The sequence below is a fragment of the Dendrobates tinctorius genome, unplaced genomic scaffold, assembly GCF_039654945.1.
Source record: "Dendrobates tinctorius isolate UK_male_01 unplaced genomic scaffold, ASM3965494v1 ptg000038l, whole genome shotgun sequence".
Taxonomy (NCBI): domain Eukaryota; kingdom Metazoa; phylum Chordata; class Amphibia; order Anura; family Dendrobatidae; genus Dendrobates; species Dendrobates tinctorius.
Window position 1 is genome coordinate 24,483,681 of NW_027361706.1, and position 21,662 is coordinate 24,505,342.

Below are 21,662 nucleotides of genomic sequence, written 5' to 3' on the forward strand. Positions count from 1 at the left end.
GCAGGACGAGCAGTGCTGAGAAGATGGACTAAGCAGGGGAGCTGCAAGAGACATGCAGGAGAGGTGAGTATGTACTTAATTGCACTACCCGGGTAGCGCCGATCGGAGTCGGGGACCCGGGCCCCTATATAGGCCGGGCCCCAAAGTAACCGCTTCGGCTGCTACCCCGGTAGTTACGCCAGTGGAAAGGTGTTGTTCCTGACCAGGAGCCTCCACTGACGACTCAGTGCTTTTATTTTTTGAAACTTCAGAAGAGGAGGTGATAGAGCTGGAGGCTGTGTCAGCAATGTAAGCCAAAACTTGTTCTTGAAGCTCCGGCTTTAAAAGCGGTTTACCTACTCCCAGAAAAGGGAGCCATCGAGGCCTTGTGGAGCCAGACGATGACGCAGGCTCAACACCTCCTGCCTTAGGTGCTATTGTGCTTTTGCCACTACCAGCAGATGCAACACCACCCCCACCATCATCAGTACCAGCTGGCAACCCCCGCCCACGTTCACGGCCTCTTCCACCATACTTCCTAATTTTTGGGAAAATGTACCCAAAATACCACCAGCTATATGGTACTGTAAAACAAGGTACAAGGTGTATATAGTATTGGGGAGAATTTGAATCTCCCTAGAGATTTTAGGAGGCTGAACAATTATCTCAGGCCCACTAAAGATTATACCTCAATTTAACAGGCTGAAATTGGCTGGTGTATGACAAAGTACAAGGTGTATATAGTATTGGGGAGAATTTGAATCTCCCTAGAGATTTTAGGAGGCTGAACTATTATCTCAGGCCCATGGGCGGACATACTGCCGGTTCAACCAATGCATTGCACCGGGGCCCAGAGGCTCCAGGGGGCCCCTGCAGGGCGGCTAATGATGAAGGCAATCTGGCCAGTTTCTCCGGGCCCAAGGCTGGCCAGATTGCCCTCATTTGTAGAGGTGGGCAGGGAGAGATCCCTACAGCTCCGCTGCCTGCAAGAGAAAACAGCAAGGAGCGGGGCTGCAAGGATCCTTCCTGACCGGCGCCAGCGCTTCCTGTGTCTCTCTGACACAGAGAGGAGCACGCCGCTGAATGACGTCATCATTCAGCGGCGTGGCTGCTGTGCCAGAGACACAGGAAGTAGCCGGAGGGCGGAGGCGGTGATGCTGCGGAGCGGACATCATGAGAGGTACTGTCCTGCCTGTCACTGCTGGTGTGTGTGTGCGTGTGACTGTGTATGTGTGTGTATGTGTGTAGTATGATGATGGGAGTGATGGGGAATGATGGGGAGAAGGCAGTGATGTAGTATGTGTGTGGAGTGGATGTGTGTATATGTATGTGTGTGTGTGTGTATCGATGTGTAGATGTGTGTGTAGGTGGAGAAGGCCATGATGGAGGTGATGGGGAGAAGGCCATGATAGAGGTGATGGGGAGAAGGCCATGATGGAGGTGCTGGGGAGAAGGCCATGATGGGGTGATGGGGAGGCCATGATGGGGTGATTGGGAGAAAGCCATGATGGGGTGAAGGCCATAATAGGGTGATGGGAAGAAGGCCATGATGGATGTGATGGGGAAAAGGCCATGATGGAGGTAATGTGAGAAGGCCATGATGGAGGTGATGGGGAGAAGACCATGATGGAGGTGATGGGGAGAAGGCCATGATGGGGTGATGGGGAGGCCATGATGGGGTGATTGGGAGAAGGCCATGATGGGGTGAAGGCCATGATAGGGTGATGGGGAGAAGGCCATGTTAGAAGAGATGGGGAAAAGGCCATGATGGAGGTGATGGGGAGAAGGCCTTGATGGAGGTGATGGGGAAAAGGCCATGATGGAGGTGATAGGAAAAAGGCCATGATGGAGGTGATGGGGAGAAGGCCATGATGGAGGTGATGGGGAAAAGGCCATGATAAAGTGATGAGGAGAAGGCCATGATGGAGGTGATGGAGAAAAGGCCTTGATGGAGGTGATGGGGAGAAGGCCTTGATGGAGGTGATGGGGAAAAGGCCTTGATGGAGGTGATGGGGAAAAGGCCATGATGGAGGTGATGGGGAGAAGGCCATGATAGAGGCGATGGGGAGAAGGCCATGATGGAGGCGATGGGGAGAAGGCCATGATGGAGGTGATGGGGAGAAGGCCATGATGGAGCTGATGGGGAGAAGGCCATGATGGAGCTGATGGGGAAAAGGCCATGATGGAGCTGATGGGGAAAAGGCCATGATGGAGGTGATGGGGAAAAGGCCATGATGGAGGTGATGGGGAGAAGGCCATGATGGAGATGATGGGGAGAAGGCCTTGATGGAGCTGATGGGGAGAAGGCCATGATGGAGCTGATGGGGAAAAGGCCATGATGGAGCTGATGGGGAAAAGGCCATGATGGAGGTGATGGGGAGAAGGCCTTGATGGAGGTGATGGGGAAAAGGCCATGATGGAGGTGATGGGGAGAAGGCCATGATAGAGGCGATGGGGAGAAGGCCATGATGGAGGTGATGGGGATAAGGCCATGATGGAGGTGATGGGGAGAAGACCATGATGGAGGTGATGGTGAGAAGGCCATGATGGAGGTGATGAGGAGAAGGCCATGATGGAGGTGATGGAGAAAAGGCCATTATGGAGATGATGGGGAGAAGGCCTTGATGGAGGTGATGGGGAAAAGGCCATGATGGAGGTGATGGGGAGAAGGCCATGATGGGGGTGATGGGGAGAAGGCCATGATGGGGGTGATGGGGAGAAGGCCATGATGGAGGTGATGGGGAGAAGACCATGATGGAGGTGATGGGGAGAAAGGGAGAAAGCCATGATGGAGGTGATGAGGAGAAGGCCATGATGGAGGTGATGGGGAGAAGGCCATGATGGAGGTGATGTGAGAAGGCCATGATGGGGGTGATGGGGAGAAGGCCATGATGGGGTTGATGGGGAAAAGGTCATGATGGGGATGGTGGGTAAAGAGGAAATGATGGAACTGGTGGAGAGGGCAATGATGGGGTGGGGGAGAAGGCAATGATATAGGTGAGAAAGAGGGCAATGATGGGGTGGGGGAGAGGACAATAATGGGATGCGGGGAGAGGAGGACAATGAGGGGTGTAGGGGATTGGGATGGGAGGAAGGGGGACTTATAATGGACTTAGGAACAGGGGGAGGTGGAGGAAGACATTATTATCGCTTATTATGTCTAACACAGTACCTTAGTATATAGTGTACTCACTTATTATGTCTAACACAGTCCCTTAGCATATAGTGTATGTACTTATTATGTATAACACAGTCCCTTAGTATATAGTGTACTCACTAATTCTTTATAACACTATCCTTAGTTACATTGTTTCCTCTTTTATTATGTACTAGCTGAAGAGCCCGGCGCTGCCCGGGCATAGTAACTAACTGTGGTAAGTTATAGAAAATTATAATTATCCTCCATCCCATAGTCCCGTGTCCATATACCCATCATACATATCCACGATCCCATAGGCCCGTGCCCATATACCCATCATACATATCCTCCATCCCATAGTCGAGTGCCCATATACCCATCACACATCCTCCATCCCATAGTCCCATGCCCATATACCCATCATACATATTCGCCATCCCATAGTCGAGTGCCCATATACCCATCACACATCCTTCATCTCACAGTCCCATACCCATATACCCATCATACATATCCGCCATCCCATAGTCCCGTGCCCATATACTCATCACACATCCTCCATCTCATACTCAACCATTATGACATCATAATGAGCGGCGGCAGGGCTTGCAACCTATGATGACATCAGCGTCGCTATGGCAACCATTGTGACATCATAATGAGGGGCGGGGCTTGATACGCACACACTGTTTCCCCAGTATGCAAATAGGGGCATTATGACATCACAATGAGGGGCGGGGATTGACGCGTACACACTTTTTCCCCCAGTATGTAGATAAGGGAAAAATTGTTTGGTGAATTGGAACGCGCAGGGTTAAAATTTCGACTCACAACATAGCTTAGGATGCTCTCGGGGTCCAGACGTGTGACTGTGCCAAATTTTGTGGCTGTAGCTGCGACAGTGCGGATGCCTATCCCGGACATACAAACATACACACACACACACACACACATACATACACACATACATACACACTTTGAGCTTTATATATTAGATAACGCCATTCCTTATTACCTACTATCCTCTCTAGTTACATATGGTGCCGTCCCTTATTATATAGCTTCCTCTGCTGTTATGTATAGTGCTGTCTCTTACATAGTGTATTCTTTCTAATTTTGTTATTAACAGTGCCCTCTTTTATTACAAAGTCCCCTCTCTTTTTAGGTATAAAATGACTGCTGATGGAGGAGCCGGTGACCAGACGACCAGTCCATCATCTCCTCCATTAGAAAGGAAGCGTTCCTAGCCATCATTGCATTATACAGCTAACAAGACAGGACGGTATGTAATAAAAAACAGGGCTCTATATAATCCAATATGTAGGGAACGGTGTTGTACATAGCAAGGGAGGGCACTGCATAATAAGGGACGGCAATATACATAATAAAGGAGACTATGTAATATATACATGTATGAGTGTGGAGCAATTCTAACACACTATATATATATATACTGTATATATATATATATATATATATATATATATATATATATATATATATAGCTTTGTCGCCATAAAAGGAAGGGGGCCCAGACACAATTCAAGCTGTCAGTGTCCAGCCCTGCTCAGGCCCACTATACATTACACCTCAATTTAACAGGCTGAAATTGGCTGGTGTATGACAAAGTACAAGGTGTGTATATAGTATTGTGGAGAATTTGAATCTCCCTAGAGATTTTAGGAGGCTGAACTATTGTCTCAGGCCCACTATAGATTACACCTCAATTTAACAGGCTGAAATTGGCTGGTGTATGACAAGGTACAAGGTGTGTATATAGTATTGGGGAGAATTTGAAGCTCCCTAGAGATTTTAGGAGGCTGACAATGATGCTCTCAGTCCAAGTATGGCAGCAGGCAGCCTAATAAGCAGGACTGCTGCACACTAGAGTTGAGCGAAAGGGGTCGAACAAATTCAAAAGTCGCCAACTTTCGCCAAAGTCGGGTTTCATGAAACGAAACCTGACCTTAGCGTGAGGTCGGCCACGAGGTCGGCGACTTTAGCGCCAATGTCGCATTTCAAAAGTTGCTTTAGCACCCTTTTGCAGCCAATCAGGAAGAACGGACACTGTGGGCAACGTGATGACATAGGCAGCGGTCACCACCATCTTGTAGAAGGGCATGCAAGTGATTGGCTTGCTTTGTGGGGCGTCACAGGGGGTATAAAAGGGCGTTCACGCCGACCGCCATGTTACTCATGCTGATCTCAGAATAGGGAGAGCTGCTGCTGCTGCTGATTCTGTAGGGAGAGCGTTAGGGAGGCAAAAAGAAAAAAAAACTGCTTCTGCTGATAGTGCTTTTCACTGTAGTTACTGTGCAGTGAAAGGTGAAGATTTTTGCTTTTGTGCAGCAGCGCTGGTGGTGATTAGCCTGCCTTTTATGGCTAGCTGCATTGCTGTGTGCACACTGGTGTTCAAACTGCTTTTTTAAAAGCAATCCAAATTGTATTGTTTTGTCCTGGTGAGGTAGTGAGCATTCATTTTTTCACACACCGTACAGCGATGTATGCTCCTCACACAGTACCGCGTAACGGCTGTTATCACGGCCAAATTGAAGCTCTATACGTGTGTGACTCTGTAAGGAAAAGTCGAGGAGTTTGTCCGTTCTTACAGACCTATACCTTATAGTTTTGTCCATTTTTGAAACAGTTTAGTATATTTGCTGTTTGATTACATTCAAAACTAGAGAGAGACAGCGTGCGTCAGTCCGTATACAAAAACACGGAGCTTGACAATTTTACATACACCGTACAGCGGTGTACGTGTACGCTCCTCTCTCAGTACCGTGTAACGGCTGTTATCACAGCCAAATTGAAGCTATATACGTGTGTGACTCTGTAAGGAAAAGCGAGGAGTTTGTCCGTTCTTACAGACCTACACTCTAGGGAGATTCCAATTCTGCCCAATTCTATATACACCTTGTAGTTTGTCATACACTAGGCAATTTCTGCCTGTCATATTGCGGTGTAATATAGACAGGGCCTGACAGAATCCAACTGTGTCCTGAAGTCTAGAGAGATTCCAATTCTCACCAGTCCTCTATACACCTTTCTAAGACCATCCAGAATCTGACTGTCACATTGTGGTGTAATATAAACAGGGCCTGACAGTATCCAACTGTGTCCTGAAGTCTAGAGAGATTCCAATTCTCAACAGTCCTCTATACACCTTTCTAAGACCATCCAGAATCTGACTGTCACATTGCGGTGTAATATAAACAGGACCTGACAGTATCCAACTGTGTCCTGAAGTCTAGAGAGATTCCAATTCCCACCTGTCTTCTATACACCTTTCTAAGACCATCCAGAATCTGACTGTCACATAGCGGTGCAATATAAACAGGGCCTGACAGTATCCAACTGTGTCCTGAAGTCTAGAGAGATTCCAATTCTCACCTGTCCTCTATACACCTTTCTAAGACCATCCAGAATCTGACTGTCACATTGCGGTGTAATATAAACAGGGCCTGACAGTATCCAACTGTGTCCTGAAGTCTAGAGAGATTCCAATTCTCACCTGTCCTCTATACACCTTTCTAAGACCATCCAGAATCTGACTGTCACATTGCGTTGTAATATAAACAGGGCCTGACAGTATCCAACTGTGTCCTGAAGTGTAGAGAGATTCCAATTCTCCCCACTACTATATACACCTTGTACCTTGTTTTACAGGACCATAGAGTTGTTGTTTTTTTGGGGACATTTTCCCCAAAAATGAGGACGTGTGGTGGAAGAGTCCGTGGAAGTGGGCGGGGTTGGCAGCTGGTAATGATGGTGTTGGTGGTGGATCTGCTGGTAGTGGCAAAAGCAAAATAGCACCTAATGCAGGAGGTGTTGAGCCTGCGTCATCGTCTGCCTCCACAAGGCCTCGAAGGCTCCCTTTTCTGGGAGTAGGTAAACCGCTTTTAAAGCCGGAGCTTCAAGAACAAGTTTTGGCTTATATTGCTGACTCAGCCTCCAGCTCTATCACCTCCTCTTCTGAAATTTTAAAAAATAAAAGCACTGAGTCGTCATTGGAGGCTCATGGTCATGAACCACAACTTTCCTTGTGTCCTTCACCCCAACCAAAATCGAAGGATGCGGCAGGCCACACTACAGATTACTCCATGGAGCTGTTTTCACATACCATGCCTGGGTAACAAGTCAAATCATGAATTACCCAGGCCAAGATGAATCTGTCATGGAGTGCACTGATGCACAGCCACTGATAGATGATTCTGCTGGTACATTCACTCAGAGCACTACATTGTCCTCGCAGTGTACTGAGCCAGAATCTGACCCTGATGAAACTCAGGTGCCCCTTCCCGCATACTATACCACCGTACACGGTGACACAGAGGAAGGTACACATGACATTGAAGAGGAGGTGATGGATGACCCAGTTGTTGACCCAGATTGGCATCCATTGGGGGAAGAGGGTGCCGCTGCCAATAGCTCAGAAGAGGAGGAGGCATCGACATCGCAACAGCTGTTATCTGGCAGGCCCGGAGCAGTCCAAAAACAGGTTACACTAACCAAAAGAGTTGCAGGACAACTTGGCCAGACGGTCAAAATAGCACAGCGTGCAAGGCCTCAAAATGTCTTCCCCAGTAGGAAGAGTGCAGTGTGGCACTTTTTTGAGCAAAATCCAAATGATCAGGCAAAGGTTATCTGTAAGAAGTGCGCAAAGACCTTTAGCCGAGGGAAAAATCTGAGAAATTTGAATACCAGTTGCATGCTAAGACATTTAACCACCATGCACTTGCAAGCGTGGACGGACTACCAAAACTCACGTACCACATGTGCAACTGCTCCCAAAGAAGGTAGTCAGCAACTCTACATTGTTTCCCCCACTGTAAGCCCACCGGTTAGCACACCCCAAGCAGCAAATGTTGAGTTGTTGTCGCAAGGGCAAATCAGTCAGGGAATAACACTGTTATTGCAACGAAAGACTGAATCTAGGCCATCAGAAAGAACACCAACTCCATCACCATCATCAACCCTCTCTCAGTCCGCCATGTCCACCGCTAGTTCCACCATATGCAGCTCTCAAGTCCAGCTCACCCTACCAGAGACTATGAGTAGGACAAGAAAGTACTCATCCTCTCATCCGCGTACACTGGGTTTGAACGCCCACACTGCCAAACTAATCTCGTTAGAGATGATGCCCTATCGCTTGGTTGAAAGCGCAGCTTTCCGCGAACTCATGGCCTACGCAGTACCACGCTATGACCTACCCAGTCGCCACTCCTTTTTGCGCAAAGCCATCCCAGCCCTCCACCTTCATGTGAAAGACCGCACTGTCCATGCACTCAAGCAATCAGTGAGTGGAAAGGTGCACCTCACAACTGATGCATGGTCCAGTAGGCATGGCCAGGGTCGTTACGTGTCCATCAGTGTGCACTGGGTTAATGTTGTTGATGCAGGGTCCACAGGGGACAGCGGTGGTGGGACAGTGCTGCCTAGCCCACGGTATAGGAAACAGATGGCTGTAGGCGTTCGACCCTCCTCCTCCTCCTCCAGAAGCGAAAGCTTGTCCACAGAGCGCAGTCGCACGAGCACTCCATCTGCAGCTGCCACTGTTGCACACGAGGTGTCCCCCTATCGAGCAGCTAGTGGAAAGCGTCAGCAGGCTGTGTTGCAGATGATGTGTTTGGGTGACACACAGTGGAGGTACTGGCCGACTACTTTCAGCGACAAACTGAGTCATGGCTGGGCAGTCTACATCTTGAGGCAGGCAAGGTAGTTAGTGATAACGGCCTGAATTTTGTGTCAGCCATAGCCCTTTCAAAACTCAGACACATACCTTGCTTGGCTCACACCTTGAAACTTGTGGTGCAGTGCTTCCTCAATAATTATCTGAAGTTAACAGGTCTGCTCCATAAGGTTCGAAGACTGTGCTCGCACATCTGCCGGTCGCCCGTACACTCCAATCGTATGCAGAAGCTGCAGCGATTGCTCCACCTTCCCAAGCACCGTCTAATTATCGACATTGCAACAAGGTGGAACTCCAGCCTGCACATGGTGGAGCGGCTGTGCGAACAGAGGCAGGCTGTAGTGCATTTGTGGGAGGATACACGGGCAGGCACTTTGAGGGCAGACATGGAGTTGTCAGGTGTGCAGTGGTCGAAGCTGAAAGACCTCTGTAAAGTCCTTCAGTGTTTTGAGGAATGCACACGGCTGGTAAGTGCAGACGACGCCATCATAAGCTTGAGCATCCCACTTATGCGTCTGCTCATGCAAACCTTGAGGCACATTAATGAGCAGGCGTCTGCAGCCAAGGATGATGCAGCCATTGTGTCATGGTCACGTGTGTCTGGACGCAGATGTTACCGCAAGGCGGACCCATAACACACGTGACCCTGGATACAGCGCCTCCAGTGGGGCGAATTTAAATAATAAAACGTGCAGATGGATACACCGCCTCCACCTGGCGAATTTAGGTATTACACGTTATTATAAATTCTGGAAACCCCGCCTCCAGTACGGCGAATTTAAATAATAAGGGGAACCAGGGAAACATTAACAATGGTGGGCCCTGCGATAGGGAAAAGGGAAGTGGAGACCTCCTGAGCTCCCCTGAGCCAGTGTCCCTGCACTCCTAACGTTCCCTATGCCGGTTCCGCACCGGTCGCCGCACGCGAACCTTAAACCCTTGCTCGCCCTGACCCTAAACCCTCACTAGGGAATAGGGCGGTGCGGAGACTAATCCCACCACTGCACTAATAACACACATGAGGGAAAGAGACAATACAGGGGGACACCACTTAGCTTTATGCTCTGTGCTTATGCTCCTGCAACAGAGCTCTCCACCTGCGTGCGTCTTCACCTCCACCCGGATCCATCACCATAACAGGATCCTTCACCATAGTGCAGCCTTGGAGCAGAGTCCACCACCAGTTGCTGCTGCTTAGTAACAGAGTCCCAAGGATGAGTTCAGCTTCTGCCACGAAGTCAAGCATGCTTGAGTCCAGCTCAGCAGCCAAGTCCCACATGGTGAGTGCCACTCTCCATAGTCGCCACTCCACCAGTCCATGCAGACACTTCCTGCCGACACCATCACTGCGACCCCACCACGCCATGCCAGCCCTTCGTCCAGACACCATAGCTGACGCACGTCCCCCCTGGCTAAGCTGCGCAGGACTCCTCCTCAGCTCCATCCTTCCACCAGGCTCTCACCCACTCAGAATGAATGAATCAATATCACCAGCCGTGATTACACACCCTGAGACTCATTTATAGAGCCCCACACCTGATTCCTTATTTACATGCACATTAAACTGAAACCTAAGGTGTGATACCACTAACCACCACCGGGGACAGTCAAGTCACCTTGGCAACTTGCCAAAAGGAAAAAAAGTTCACTCTGTGCTTTTAAAACGGTCAGATCACATCAGATCATGACACATTGTCTGCTCAGGGACCTCTCCTGGATGAAGTGGAGGAAGAAGAGGAAGAGGAGGAGGAGGATGATGATGATGGGAATTATTATTTAGGGGAGGAGGATGCTTCTTGTGGGGCAAGAGAAAATGTTGGCGTGGCAAGGTCTGGTACAGGCTTTGTGTGTGACTGGATGGATGTGGATTTGCCAGAAAGTGCTCTTCCACCCAGCACTTGCAGTGCATCATTGACACCGGGAACATTGGCCCACATGTCAGATTATGCCTTGCAGATCCTAAAAAGGGACTCCCGCATTGCCAAAATGATGAACGATGACGACTACTGGTTGGCCAACATCCTGGATCCACGCTATAAAGGCAAATTCCAAAACATCATGCCACAGGAGAACCTTGACCTAATATTGGCTAACAAACAAGCAACTTTGGTAAACCAGTTGGTTGAGGCATTCCCAGCACACAGCAGCGGTGATGGTTCTCACACGAGCCGTAGGGGCCGGGGGCAACTTGGAAGAGGTGTTGGTGGTGCACACATCAGAAGTGGCGTTGGAGACAGGGGTTTCATGACCATGTTGTGGACTGATTTTTCAAGTTCCGCTCACACGACTGGTAATACTGCATTGATGGAAAGTGACAGGAGACAGCACTTGTCAACTATGGTTACAAACTACTTCTCGTCCCATATCGATGTTCTCCCTCACAGGTCATTCCCATTTGACTATTGGGCCGCTAAACTGGACGCCTGGCCTGAATTGGCCCAATATGCCTTACAGGAGCTCACTTGCCCAGCTGCAAGTGTGCTATCGGAAAGAGTCTTCAGTGCTGCTGGATCAATCCTCCCAGAAAAAAGGACCTGTCTCTAGACCCAAAATGTGGATGATCTAACCTTCATTAAAATGAACCATGCATGGGTTTCCAAGGATTTTTTCACACCTTAGCCTGATGACACATAAGTTGCCAGAAAAATGGCTTTCTTTGGTACTCCTCTTCCTGGGACTTGACCAATTTTACCTTTAGCAGCAGGTGAATGTCCCACATGAACATATGCCATTTTGTAAACCTCCCTAACTGGGCTGCCTCCTCCCCCCATGGCCGGGGTCACCACCTAGCGCACGCAACCGTGCGAGTGCCGTTGCCCTGGACAGGTGGGTGGGCCGACTCTTGGGTGCGAGCACTGGCACAGGGTCCCTCATAGTGCAATCAAGTGTCTCTGATGGTGGGGGTGCACACCCGCCGTCAGACACACCGCCGTACTATGAGGGGCCCGGTGCCCGTACCAACGGCCACGAGTGTGCCCCCCTTGCTTGGGCAGGGCCCCAGCATTTGCAATGTTTACCTCTCCCTGCTCCTCCGCTGTGTAGTCTGGGCTGTCAAATCCTTCACTGGGACTGCCACTACAAATTTGGTGAACTGATAGAAGATGATGGTTAAGACGTAGCTATGCCCTGTCCCGCTGGCCAGGATCTAGCTTCAGATGATCAACGGCTTCCATTTCTTATGGACGTCAACTCGCAATGAGATACAGTGGTGGTTTGTCATCAGCTTTCACAGTTTTCCTACCCACAGACGTGTGACATTCCAGAGCACATTTTTAAATGTGCCCTCTCATGCCAATCCAATTGAATCGCCTACGGCCTGTGGCTTCTGTGTTTTGCACTCCAAAGTTACGTGACAGATCATGATAGCCAGTGAGCACCATGTTTACATCGCTCCCTGTGATCAAAATTGGATGGATATGAGTAGCGGCGATGGGATCAACGGTACTGCGATACAGAAAGACTTTCTTCACAAACAAAGGATTTTGCTGTCTCCACACACTAATTAATTGAGGGTCAGCATCGCCTCTGAGAATTGTGACAGAAGTTTTTCACGTGAATAGTAATTCCTAGATTTCTGCAATCACTAGACTTTATGTCAGTAATTGTATGCATCTCATTTCCTATTGCGGAGAGTCTGGACTTTCTTACTGAGACAGAAATATAAAGAAACCTCAGAAAAAATATATAGGGACCAAAAATATTTTTTGAAAACCAAAAGAGCACAAATTAGAAAAAGACCCCTAAAAAATATAACTTTTATTGAATAATCATTTTGATGGACTATTAGGTCCTTTATTTATGAATTGTCTTTTTTGCATTGTTGGTTTGCAATTATATGGCTGAAGTGTTGCTGCTAATGCTGATGGTTATTGAGCCTGTTATTGTAGACGTTTTTTAGGCAATATTACTGATATATGTCCCTCTGTAGTAGACGTATTTTTTTTTATTACAAGATAAGATTTATGAACTACAGGGACTATAGTTTTTTCTGCAGCATATGTATTTTTAAGTACGAGATAAGTTATTCATAGCTGCATTATTCAATTTTCCTTGAGCCTTTTTTGACTACGAGATAAATTTATAGCACTTCAGCACTTTCCTTCTATATGGACATATTTATGTCTACTAGTGTTGAGCATTCCGATACCGCAAGTATCGGGTATCGGCCGATACTTGCTGTATCGGAATTCCGATACAGACTTCCGATATTTTTTCAATATCGGAAGTCGGCATCGGAATCGGAAGTTCAAAGTTGATTGACAGCCTGACGTCATCATGATGCGCGGTGTGTGCGCATCATGATGCGCCGTCATTTCGGGCCTTCCGGGGGTCTCTGCCGGCCTGCCGGGGGGCTGTGTGGACTGCCCGGGGTCTGTACCGGCCTGCCGGGGGGCTGTGCCGGCCTGCCGGGGGGCTGTGTGGACTGCCCGGGGTCTGTACCGGCCTGCCGGGGGGCTGTGCCGGCCTGCCGGTGGTCTGTGCACCCTGTGGGGGTCTGTACCGGCCTGCCGGGGGGCTGTGCCGGCCTGCCGGTGGTCTGTGCACCCTGTGGGGGTCTGTACCGGCCTGCCGGGGAGCTGTGCTGATGTCCGGGGGTCTGTGCAAGCATCGTCCGATGGGACTATAAGTCCCATCGGGCGATGCCTGCTACCATGACAGTGATTGACACATTAGCCAATGATGGGACAGTAGTAGTCCCATCATCCGGCTAATGTGTTAAATGTTCAAAAAAAAAAAAAAAAAAAAATACTACATACATACTACATACATACTACATGCATGCTACATACATACTACATGCTACATACATACTACATATATACTACATGCATGCTACATACATACTGCATGCTACATACATGCTACATACATACCACATATATACTACATACATACTACATGCATGCTACATACATACTACATGCATGCTACATACATACTACATGCATGCTACATACATACTACATATATACTACATGCATGCTACATACATACTACATGCTACATACATACCACATACATACTACATACATACTACATGCATGCTACATACATACTACATGCTACATACATACTACATACATACTACATGCATGCTACATACATAACACATATATACTACATGCATGCTACATACATACTACATGCTACGTACATACTACATATATACTACATGCATGCTACATACATACTACATGCTACATATATACTACATGCTACATACATACTACATGCATGCTACATACATACTACATACATACTACATGCATGCTACATACATACTACATGCATGCTACATACATACTACATGCTACATACATACTACATACATACTACATGCTACATACATACCACATATATACTACATACATACTACATACAATACATTCATACAATACATACATAGACATACAGTACATATAACATAGAGTAACATACTTACCAATACTTGTCACATTGTTCCCCGAAGCCATTGTCTTTTAAAGGAATAAATATTAACATAACAAACCACAAAAATACTCACCCACGATCCGAAGCAGTCCACGAGTGTGTCCCACGACGATCTTGGGTAGAGAACTGCAGCATCAGCTGATGCCGCCGTTCTCTACGGGCTGCAGGAATCCAATGACGGAAGGTAGGTATCCTTCCGCACTGTATTCCTCCGCCACTTAAAAAAAAAAAAAGTCCCTAGTCTCACTTTATGCCATTGCTGTGTGGGAATTTCCCACGCAGCAATGGCATAAAGTGAGACTAGGGACTTTTTTTTTTTTTAAGTGGCGGAGGAATACAGTGCGGAAGGATACCTACCTTCCGTCATTGGATTCCTGCAGCCCGTAGAGAACGGCGGCATCAGCTGATGCTGCAGTTCTCTACCCAAGATCGTCGTGGGACACACTCGTGGACTGCTTCGGATCGTGGGTGAGTATTTTTGTGGTTTGTTATGTTAATATTTATTCCTTTAAAAGACAATGGCTTCGGGGAACAATGTGACAAGTATTGGTAAGTATGTTACTCTATGTTATATGTACTGTATGTCTATGTATGTATTGTATGAATGTATTGTATGTAGTATGTATGTAGTATATATGTGGTATGTATGTAGCATGTAGTATGTATGTAGTATGTATGTAGCATGTAGTATGTATGTAGCATGCATGTAGTATGTATGTAGTATGTATGTAGCATGCATGTAGTATGTATGTAGCATGTAGTATATATGTAGCATGTAGCATGCATGTAGTATATATGTAGTATGTATGTAGTATGTATGTAGTATGTATGTAGTATGTATGTGGTATGTATGTAGCATGTAGCATGCATGTAGTATGTATGTAGTATATATGTAGTATGTATGTAGCATGCATGTAGTATATATGTAGTATGTATGTAGCATGCAGTATGTATGTAGCATGCAGTATGTATGTAGCATGCAGTATGTATGTAGCATGCATGTAGTATATATGTAGCATGTAGTATATATGTAGTATGCATGTTGCATGCATGTAGTATATATGTAGTATGTATGTTGCATGTAGTATATATGTAGTATGAATGTAGCATGTATGTAGTATGAATGTAGCATGTAATTTTTTTTATTTTTTTTTTACATTCAACACATTAGCCGGATGATGGGACTACTACTGTCCCATCATTGGCTAATGTGTCAATCACTGTCATGGTAGCAGGCATCGCCCGATGGGACTTGTAGTCCCATCGGACGATGCCTGCACAGACCCCCGAAGCCTGCACAGCCCCCCGGCAGGCCGGCACAGCCCACCGGAGCCTGCACAGACCACCGGCAGGCCGGCACAGCCCACCGGCAGGCCGGCACAGCCCACCGGAGCCTGCACAGCCCCCCCGGCAGGCCGGCACAGCCCCCCGGCAGGCCGGCACAGACCACCGGAGCCTGCACAGACCCCCTGGCAGGCCGGCACAGCCCCCCGAAAGGCCCGTACAGACCCCAGAGAGGCTGTACAAGGCAAAAACAGGGTTTTTCTTATTCCGATACCGGAAGTCCCATAGACTTGAATGGGACTTCCGGTATCGGAATCGGCGATACCGATACTTTTTTTTAAGATCGGCCGATCCATTCCGATCCGATACTTTGAAGTATCGGACGGTATCGCTCAACTCTAATGTCTACCCATTAGGGTTTTTTTTTCGGGTATAATTGTTTGTGTGTGTATACTGTGTATCCCTTTTTTTGTTTTGCTAGGGTGTTATAGGGTTTTTAGGGCTACCGACGTTGAGCGGGGGTGCCATATCGTCAACAACTAGGGTGCCAACCTCCGTGGCTAGGAAGGGACACATTAGGGTTTACTAGGGAGAGGTTCCCCCCTTCCTTTGATAGTGATTTTTGGTTATTCTATATCTGGTCACTAATCTAAACCCATTATCACCTGGCACTTAGGTTTTCTATATCTATTTTTATGATTATTCAATAAAAGTTATAATTTTTAGGGGTCTTTTTCTAATTTGTGCTCTTTTGAGACAGAAATATAAATGAAGATTAAAAAATACCACCAAAAGTGTATACTGGTCTACGCTTCAAATACATTTCATTTTTTTTACTTTTTAGATTGTTGTCTAATCCATACTGAGAACACGGAGATTTTAAATGTATAAACTATGCTATATATACCTGCTATCCAGTGATAATGTACGCTTTCTCAACTTTGTACAATCTGGTCAAATCCATACTGGGCCTGAGAACGTCTGATCCTGCCTCCTGATCTATAGACATAGGTTTTTAATGTGTAAACTATGCTACATATATACGTGTTATTCGGTGAAACTGTACCCTTTATCAACTTTCTAGAATCTTGTCGAATCCATACTGTGCCTGAGAGCGGCTGCCGAGCTGTTAAGCAAGCTACAGCACCTTTGTTTTGGACACGTAATTTTTTCATTTTGTCAGGAATGCCGGTTAGACCTAATTCCGTAATTGCGGTTGACCTGCACTTACTGGGAAATCATCGTTCGCGGGAATAATTGGAATCACAGATCGCAATCACTAACGGTGTTCAGCGGGTTATCAGCACCTGTAAGCGACAAAAGCTGGTCCTTTCAGTGTAGCGTGCATGCAGCCCCGGACATGTAAGGCCATGATAGACCTGATATTGCTCGATCTCACGTGCCAGAGCCTCGCGTGTCCCTCTAGTAAGCATGACGCGTACCGCGGGGGCATGCCGGAGTCTCGTTCGTTAACGGAAAAAAATGACAAATCGCTAGCACAACTACAAACGGACATACCACACCACACACAGAATCGACAAAGCTTTCAATGTGTGCATCTTTTCTTGAGGTGGCATGGTAGTGGTTTCCCGGGTGGAGTCCAATGAAGCCGCAGGCTCCACTCCTGGTGGTGCCCTTTTGGACATTTCTTTAAGGTTCAGCTTTGCAATCGTACTGCCCCCGGAAAGCAAACACTTTGCCTTCATGGACGCTGTTTGGATGTTCGTGGGAATAACGCCGCCCGATCACCAGTTGGCATAATTTATTGGTGGGAAGTCTGACGGTATATGTTCGTGTTCGATTTCATTTTTTTTTTTTGGTCTGTTTTTTAAATTTTTAGTCCAGACTTTCTTGACTTCATAAGGGCATGACAAGCCTATATCTGTGTATGCTCCACCTCCTCCTTTTACTCCTCCACCTCTTTTCTAAATGTAGTTGCCCTTTTCCATGTGTAATTTTTGTCTTCTGAGCATTTTCTCTGCTTTGGGACACTGTTTAAGGTGTTTTGTAATTGTTTTCTATGTGTTTGTATGTGTTTGTGTTTGCCTGCCATTGTTTTCAATGTGGTTCGACGAACATTTGACGAACTTGCCTCCTGTGTGACGAACCAAAACACTAACGGGGTGGCTCAACACTACTCCTGATATATAGACGTACATTGTTAATGTTTAAACTATGCTATATATACCTGCTATCTGCTGATACTGTACAATTTGTCTACTTATTATATTCTTGTGTAATCCATACTGAGCCTGTGAGCGTCTCTGTGTGACTGATGGAATATATATGGATATTGACAATTATCCTTTGACTGAATAGAGCTGTACGCTTCTGATACAGTGCCATTGCCATATATCTGATGTTATTTTGTGTCTATTTTGTGCTAAATTTGGAAGTTTGGTGGAAGAGGCCGCGGACGTGGGCGCGGGGGGGCCAGCTGGTGATGATGGTGGTAGTGCATCTGCTGGTAGTGGCAAAAGCACAATAGCAGCTAAGGCAGGAGGTGTTGAGCCTGCGTCATGGTCTGGCTCCGGAACGCCTGGAATGATACCTTTTCTGGGAGTAGGTTAACCGCTTTTAAAGGCGGAGCATCAGGAACTGGTTTGGGCTTACATTGCCGAAACATACTCCAGCAAATATGCCCTCCTCTTCTGAAGTTTCAAAAAATGCAAGCACTGAGTCGTCAAGTGCTGGCTCCTGGTCAGGAAGAACCCCTTTCCTTGTGTCCTGCACCCCCACCATAAGTGAATGATGCAGCAGGCCACACTTCACATTAGTCCATGTAGCTCTTTCTATCATACCATGCCTGGGTTATCAAGTCAAATTGTGAATTCCCCAGTCCAAGATGAATCTGACATGGAGTGTGGGTGGCCAGGCAGGGCAGTGGGGTTAATCAGTACCGGCCGATGTCTCACAGGGATGTGTCACGGTGGTGGTGACCCGTTCCGTGGCCCTGGGCGTCCATGCAAAGGGGTGAATTACGTTTAGAGGTGAATGATACGTGACGCCACCTGTGGTTTCTGATTAGATTGACCAGCGCTGCAGTGTCGCTTCTCTGGGACAGATGTTGTGGTGCAGGTAAGATGTAGAAGCCCTGCACAGGTAGGGCCGTTGTCGCAAGGCAGATGAAAGAGTTGGTAGATGGTGTGCAGTGCAGGATGTAGCAGAGCCGTGCGCCAGGCGCAGGCAGGAGAAAGAGGACAGACACAGTCGTGCAGTTCCTTTACCTGGACTTGGTAAATGCCGTCCAGGACCCAGAGTACAGATGGAGAAGGAGTTGGTCAGCCTGGAAGCCAATTTGGAATTCTCTCTGCAGATAGGTAGTGTGGCCTCCGTTCTAGCGCTTATCTGAGGTACTCGCAGTGCTGAGTTCAATGAAGTTCCCCCTGTTGACTCTCTCTTGGAACTTTCTCATATGGCAGGCAGCCATAGCCTTTTCCTTCTGGCTCCCACACGTCGCTGCTGGGGCCTCCGAGCATTAGTTGGGTACAGAGCATTTACAGCTGCTACTTCCTCCGGTTTCTGCTGCTGGAACATCAGTGTCCCTACAAACTCGGAGACCGGAATCCGGACCATGCGCTCCAGCTAGGAGTGAGCCTTAACTCTGCTCATCCTCCAGCTTTCCTTCTCACGTCCATACACTTCCCCTTCCATTCACAGACTACCCTAACTTACCTCCTCCCGACCACAGAGAGCAGCTCCTCAGCAGCCAGGTTCAGAGGTCTCCCTGCTGGCCTGGAGTGGGAAATGTGTTGTGTGTTGGTTTAACTGCTAGAGAGATCCATCGTTGCTCCCAAGCATGACATCACACTCCCTAGGAGGAAGGTTATGCCACTGTGGCGACCGTACTCCTGGGGGCGCCACAAATTCACTGATGCCCAGCCACTGCTAGATGATTCTGCAGGTAAATTGACCCAGACCACTACATTCCCCTCGCACTCTACACAGCCAGAATCTGACCCTGATGAAACTCAGGTTACGCTTCCCATATACTGTACCACCTTACACGGTGACAAAGAGGAAGGTGCAGATGAAAGTGCAGGTTCGGCCCACCCGCCGTCAGACACACCGCCATACTATGAGGGGCCCTGTGCCAGTGCCGTCACCAACGAGTGGGCCCCCCCTGCTTGCTCAGGATCACAGCACTTGCAAAGTTGAAATACTTACCTCTCCCTGCTCCACCGCCGTGACGTCCTCCGCATTTCCTGACAGTGACATTCTGGTCAGAGAGCGCAATGACATCACGTCTGTACGCCCTCTGCCTAAACAGCCAAGTGCAGTGAGATGGAAGATGGGGACGACGAGGAGTCCAGACTAGTACAGGGATTCCATAGCGAGGAGACTTATTTAATTGTTTTCAATGTTGGGACAGCAATTTTTGGGAAGCACTATACTCTGGAGAATGATAGATGGGGCCCACCATACACTGGAGCATTCCAAAGGTGGACATCAGACACTGGAGCAGCATTTACAGGGCCCATTATACACTAGAGCATTAGAAATGGGGCCCATTATATATGGAGCATTATTTGGGCCCATAAGACAGTGGAGCTTCATCCATGGGGACCAACATATACTGTAGCATTATGTGGAGCTCATCATATACTGTTTCAAACATTATATGGGACCAATGATTCTGTATGGAGAAATATATGGGCCTCATTACTCTGTATAGCGCACTATGCGGTGGCCATAATACTGTATGGAGTAATATACTGTCTGTTTTTGGAGCTATTGGAGAATATAAAATGGATATCAGTCATGAGATGTAAAAAGTGAAATATTTTTCATTGTACTATACCGCTATTTCTCTGCCGTATAGGAGCCTCATGAGTTGTGTTATGTGTTAAAGGGACGCTCTTTGGCCCAGACCACATGAAAACCTGGAGCCAGCCCTACCCTCCCACAAATTTAGCCAAATAACCCCCATTTTTCAGTGCGTAACTAGTATTATGAAGTAAATTAAGGTTGACAAGCTTCAGTAATCAGAATTGATGCTTTTGGCATTCAAAAGGGCACTGTAGGTGTGTTTCCTGTCCTCCTCTCACTGCCGACTTTGCTTCCCCATTGACTTGCATTGGGTTTTGTGTTTCAGTCGGCCTTCGACTTTTCACAATAATTGAAAAGTCTTTTTGCGAAAGTTGGGATTCATGAAGCCCGACTCGACCCGAAAAAAGGCAAAGTCGCTCATCTCTGCTGCACACAAAAGTGTGGAAAAAGGAACTCTTGGTAACTGTGCAGAAAAGAGGAAGAAAAGTATTTTTGCTTTTAAAAAAGCAGTTTGCACAGCAGTGTGCACACAGCAATGCAGCTACCAGGCAGCCCAATAACCAACAGAGCTGATACACAAAAAATATACCCTCCCCTGTCACTGCACACAAAGTGTTGTGTTGTACAGTGGAAATCGCTACCAGCAGAAGCAGTTTTTTTGGTTCTTCTTCCCTGCCTAACGCTCTCCCTTATTCAGAATCAGCAGCAGCAACCTCTCCCTATTGTAAGATCGGCAGAAGTAAGATGGCGGTCGGCGTTTACGCCCTTTTATAGCCCCTGTGACGCCACACAATGCCAGCCAATCACTTGCATGCCCTTCTCTAAGATGGTGGTGACCGCTGCCCATGCCATCGCGTTGCCCACACTGTGCGTCCTCCATCATTGGCTGAAAAAGGGCGCTGGAAGCATCATTTGAAACGCCACTTTGGCGCTCCGGTCACCGACCTTGTGGCCGATCTCACGCTATGGTCAGGTTTCGTTTCATGAAACCCGACTTTAGCGAAAGTCGGCGACTTATGAATTTGACCGACCCATTTCGCTCAACTCTAATCATCTGCATTCCTGTGGTATAGAATATGCCAGCCATACAAAAGGCGACCTGTGTGATGGACCCTGACCTGTGATTTATCAGACGCCTCTCATGGGATAAAGACTGATAGGATTAAACCCTCCGTAGGTGGTGACGACCTCCATATCTGACCTCCCCCATCAGTCTCTCTGGCGCTCTGTAATCAGTGAAGGATGAATCAACCTCAAGAAGATGCAAACAAGTCACTGATAGCAAACCGAGCTATAGAAAATGGTGCGTGCTAGAAACACAAAGCCAGGAGTCGTTCCACAGGACTG